At 50.7% G+C, this 5,527-nt stretch overlaps 1 long non-coding RNA gene across 1 annotated transcript; it reads left to right on the top strand.

Moving 5' to 3' along the window:
- Positions 1-2,411: 2,411 nt before the first annotated feature.
- LOC309881088 lies at positions 2,412-4,314 on the top strand. Its single transcript, XR_014318075.1, has 3 exons — positions 2,412-2,597; positions 3,380-3,483; positions 4,108-4,314. It is a non-coding gene; the product is annotated as an uncharacterized lncRNA (long non-coding RNA).
- Positions 4,315-5,527: the final 1,213 nt, after the last annotated feature.

The raw sequence follows: 5,527 nt of genomic DNA, 5'->3' as shown, positions 1-5,527 counted from the left end.
AGTCTCCTCAAAATTTCCCATCATCTCAGAGGAATCATTAGACTGCAACGGAGAGTTTACGGCCTGACAATCTCCAGACACACAACAGCTAATATGACCTTTTGCATGGCCTTCTTTTCAATGTCCTCAACAACGTATCATCATGTGCAGCCACACAAAGCTAATGGGAGCTACTGCCAGGTGAGAATAAATTTCAGCAACATCGTGCCAGTGAAATAAATATTTCAAATTCTAGTTGTGACACTCCAGCTTGAATTCAGATTTCAAAACCCTTATCCTGGAAGCACTGTCGTACACGTGATTTTTCCAGCCAGAGGCTCACAGCCTCTGATAGGACTTTCTTTTTTCACATGCACCGGGCTGCGTGTCTGTAGCAACCAAAGTCGGCACTGCTCATTTGAAGCCTGCTCTGTTCTCAGGAATGTCGTTACCAGCAATGCTGGGAGAGTAAAACAATTTGCTTCCACCTGCAGACATTTCTGGCCAAATGCACCAACGCAGGCCTTGCCTGCCAATCCCTTCTTCCTCATTCAGAAAGTAGGGGTTTGGTCATTTGGGATAAATGAAAAAAACTGACTGCTCATTTTTATTTTAAAAATGTTGTGTTTTTTTTTTTTTCTTTCACTGAAAAACGAGACTTTGTCAAACTGCTGCTGAAGTTAAATTGTACAAGGATTACAGAGCTGGAACCAACATCTGCAAATATGAGCCTAGTTTTATTGCATTTGGTTAACTGCAGTATACGGATCACCCGCCTGTGAAATCAGCTACTCAGCTGGGAAACCAACAGATCTTCAGTTTTTGACATTTTAGTAAATACAGATTTCCTTAAATTATTGTTTTTATGGTCAGAACTGCTAAACTGCATAGTTCACCAACTCAGTCTGCAAGAACAAAATCTCTAGCTGTCATTCAGCACTCCATCTGTACTCCCTGAACCAGATGCCTTCTCAGTCATCATCCAAACTCAGCTGAAATACCTATCCTGACTACCTCTTTTTTCTTTTTTTTTTTTTTTCTTTTCCCCATATAATTCAATGAATATGGTATGTAGGGTTTAGATTTTAAGTTGGTGGAGGGCCTATGTCTCCTTGGCCATCAGGAAGTGCCAGATTGCCAAAGGGCTACTGTGGAGCTGCCCATGTCAGTGGTCTAGGTCCCTTCTCCATTGTGGGATGTCGGGATTGACTTCAGTGAGGTCGCTGGTACTTAGACACAGTGGTAGCTTACACATGAAGATGTAAACGCCAACTGAACTAAGGTTATACCATTGTTTTGGCTGCTGATTTCCTTCGTTGTTTTCCTTGAGCTGAGTGCTAAGGGAATTCTTGTATGGGGCATGACCACAGGTGGAAGGAGTATTTGTATGAAATATGATCTAGGATGATGATGCCTACATCCAAAAAATAAAGGCAGTCCTAGGAATGAAAACAAGCTTCTGGGTTAAGTGCAATGTTTGTACACTCCTTTAGATTCTGGAAAGCACCACACAGAACATCATATGAACATATAGATAAAGTTACATTTTTATTTAATGCAGTTACTCAATCCTAAAGAGAATTGCTTAGAATTACTGACTGCTGCTGAACAATATGCTTTTCATAGAATCAGAGGTGGAGCTAGTATCTCACTGCCTTTAAAGCTGCCCTGCATGTCCTTTGTCTTCAGCTCCTTAGAACCGCGCCACTTTTAATAAATTAAGTTTCTGTTTCCCAGGCTCCTTGTTGTTTGGGGGCAAATATTTTGCAAAATTTTAGCAAAGAAAGATACAGCCTTTCTTTTGATGAGTAGATAAGGTTATGGAAAAATAAAAATAAATAAATAAATAAATGAATAAGTAAGTAAGTAAGTAAGTAAGTAAATGGTTGTGTTCCTGTTAGTAGTTCCAGTAACTTCAAGAACCACTTGTGTCCCCTGCCCTACAGCAGCAACGCACTTGGTAGGGAGATAACACACGAAGAGCTCCACGTTGCCCCAGTAGGATTAGGCCACATAAGTGAAAACATACCTGAATTTGTCAAAGTTATAAAGTGCAACAAACCTGATTTTGCACGTATGCATATATCCTGCTATACCTGCTGATCGTGTGCTCAGTTCCCTGATGACTGCATTTCGGTAGGGAAGCACCCAAATGCAGGGCAAAACACGACTTTATCTGTGCTGCTTCTTCTAACTGCGCTACGTCAGGGTTCCCTGAGGCAGCTTTGGGATGCCCCAAGACGAAAACGGAGCAAAGAGGCGAGCGCTGCCACAGCTCCGGCCCGGGTAGGCCCTGCCCGGCCCCGCCGAGCCCGGGGCGGCCTCGGGTCGGTGTCCCCGGCTGGGGGGACCCCCGGGGCAGCCCGGCCCGGCCGAGGGGCGCCGTGGAGGCCCCGCTGCCTGCCGAGGAGCTGCCGCCCGGCCCCGCCGCGCAGCCACAGCGCGGCCCCGGAGGGGCGGAGGCGCTGCCGGAGGTGCCTGAGGGGGAGCGGGCGGGCGCCGAGGGAGCGCAGGGACGGAGACCGCAGCTCGTCCCCGGCTCTGTTCGTGAAATCCGTGCCATGCAGCAGCGTTGGGAGCGCCGCCGTGAACCAGCCATCCGACCCGTTGCATTTAGGGTGAGTATTAGGAAGAGAACGGCGAGCCCGCAGCACGGAGCCGCAGAGAGACGGCGGCCCCGGAGAGCTGAGGCTGTGCTTTAAGGCCGGCCGGCGGACACATCGCCAGATCCAGCTCCTGGTTATTCCGTGCCCAGAGCAGCCGGCGGCTGGCAGAGAGGTCACAGTGTGGCTGTGTGTGCCCCGTGCCAGCAGGCAGCCTCCCCTCCGGGCACCGCCGTCCCTGCAGGGGCAGCGGGAGGTCGGCAGCACGCCCGGGGGCAACGCCACCCCCAGCGAGCCGGGGACATCGTAAGGTCAGGGGGGGCGGCTGGTGATTTTCTCAGAGTTAACAGAAAATGTGGCAGCATCGCCCGATAGCATGGTCTCTCCGAAACAGCACGAAGAGCTGCGGGGAGGTGTGTGGCTGACCGGCAGCTTGCAGGAGTTGCAGGGCAGCCTGCCTCCTGCAAGCGGCCCCTCGGAGCAGCGAGATGCGGGACCCACGGCAAGGGGGGCTCAGAGGTGGCTCAGCTCTCCCGAACTGGGCTTAGAACCGTAAAAGTCGCGTGTTGGGATTGGATTGAGAAGTGGCAAAAGATGCCGGCTTTGGTGGACCAGTGGGTGAGTTTCATTAAGTGATAGGATCTGGCTCTTCATCTAAGAAGAAGTAGGAGTTTGCATTTGATACGTCCAAGAAACAGTCCATCCACGGGAGTGAACAGCAAAGGCTTTGTTGCTTTCGGTGGAGACAAGGTCAAGGCCAGAGTAATCCAGTGACCGATCTCGTGTTACTCCTCCAGCTGGTGCCTGCATCGTCACAGGAGTGCCATGAAGGTGGTACATGTGGGGAGAGCCACGGCGGATTGAACTTCAGGATCACACTTGAAAGCAGTGGAGCGAGGGGGTGAGAGCATGTGTTGCATAGTTCAAACATGCACAACTTAGTGCTGGGTCTGTTTTTAGCTTTTCCTTTTTAAAGTTTGTGTTGCTGCCTGAGTGGCAAAGGCTTTTTTTTTTTTTTTTTTTTTTTAATGAAGTCTCTTTAGGTACATCTCTAAGGAGGCTGTCAGGAGGCATGGCTTTGGGGAAAAAAAAAAAAAAAAAAAAAAAAAAAAAGTTTCAAATGATCAGGACATATTTACAGGCGATACTGAGAGTGTGGGATCATATTGTCCCCCCTTCTGCTCTTAGTGCTGTGCTGTGCTCTGCGATGAGCTATTTTAGGAGCTCCGGTATGCAGAGCATTTTTGCAGTTACACACAAAATAAAAAAGTTTAAGAACAAAAGATTGTTCTGGACAGTCAAACTGGAATGAGTTGGAAGGATACATTTAGGAAGTGGTTTCTTGGACACTAATTAGGACCATTTGCTTGGGGTTGCCATTATTTTCCTTTTAGTCTGGAGGGCACAATAGATCAAATGATTTATATATCATTAACAATTCCTGTTAACCATAAGCAGGGTGGTTGGGCTTTTCCATACTGATTACTGCGTAACGCAATAACGGCTTGTTTCATTTCTTCTGCAGTGTCCGCATGAGCACGTTAACGTAAGAGACCAATCCAAAAAGAAGCTCTTCAACTCCTTTTTTTTTATTATTTTTTTTTTTTTTTTCTGCGTGACTCCTAAAGTCTTTGCATTCTGCAAGAGCTGCTGAGAAACCCAAGCACCTCAGTTCTTTGTACCTTCCACGGCCGGAACACTGGTGTTCGTTGTACCTGATGCTGGCTCCCAGTGAGCGCATTTTAATTGTAATAAAACACAAACTGAACCATATGTGCACGTGTGTTTTAGACGCAGCGTTATTGATCACCCTTTCCCTTTTGTGCTACAAGTAACGGGGTTTGTCAATTATCAGACTGTAATCTGGTAATACGATTCATTTATCTCTAAAAGAAGCCGAGAAAGTAGGCATGTGCCTCGGCCGTATTTAGCATCACTTGTATGCACCGCGGCGTTCACGAAATGCTGATTTGGGTAGGTCCGGGAGTTTGGGTTGTTTTGGCGAGGGAACAGGGGACGGCGACACTGTGCTGTGCGGTGCTGTGTGATGCTGTGTGACGATGCTGTGTGTTGTTTCGAGCTGCTGCGTGCTGTGCCCTCCGCTGGAGGCGGGCGGCGCCCGGGGAAATCCGCCCCCGGGGGCTGAGCCGCGCTCGGGGCTGGGGAGAGGGAGGCTCACCGGCTTCCCCCGGGGTCCGACTAATTTAGGTCCTCTGCAGCTGATTGCTCAGCGGGCCATTTGGTGCCCGAGTCCCTAAAAGCCTCGGGACGACGCAGGAATTCCGTTTGCAAAGGCAGCACGAAGTGCACGGCGTGCTGCGGGGGTGCCGAGTACCCAGGAGGTGCCGAGCACCTCGGGGGGACCTCACCTGCGGCTCCTCCGCCCTCCTCTCGCTGGCAAGCCTCCCTCTATCTCCCCCCGTCCCGAGTGTCCCCGGGGGGCTGCTAGGATCGGAAAGGCGTTTTTTTGTTTTTTTTTTTTTTTCCTTTTTTTTTTTTTTTTCCATGTGTGCATACTCCCACGTGGAGCAGCAGCCGGTTTCGCTTGGGCTGGCAGCTCCCGTCGGGCGCTCGCTGCTGTCCCGTTTCGATCCTCCCTCAGCTTTGGCTGACCGAAATGGCCCGAAGCCCGTTCCGAAAAGCTGCTGGTGCGGGCTCCCAGATGCTGAGGTTCGGATCGTTTGAACGTCAGCGCAGCCTTCTGGTAACAGAAAACATCCAGGCGGGTTTCGGTGGTGTGCTAACACCCCTCGGACAGGAGAGCTTCAGAGCCGGGGGCCGCTGCCGGCTCCGGTGCCCCGGGCGGCGGGGACGCGGCGGTGCCGGCTCCGGTCCCGTTCCCGGGGGGCAGCAGGGACGAAACGAGGCGTGAGGGCGGCGGGGGCCAGCAGCAGGTGGCTCACGACGAGCCCAGCACCTTCCTCCTCCTCTTCCTCCTCCTCCTC

Source organism: Aythya marila (genome assembly GCF_965140915.1).
Source record: "Aythya marila genome assembly, chromosome: 8".
In the NCBI taxonomy this organism is placed as follows: domain Eukaryota; kingdom Metazoa; phylum Chordata; class Aves; order Anseriformes; family Anatidae; genus Aythya; species Aythya marila.
This window is presented reverse-complemented; position numbering and strand designations above follow the sequence as displayed.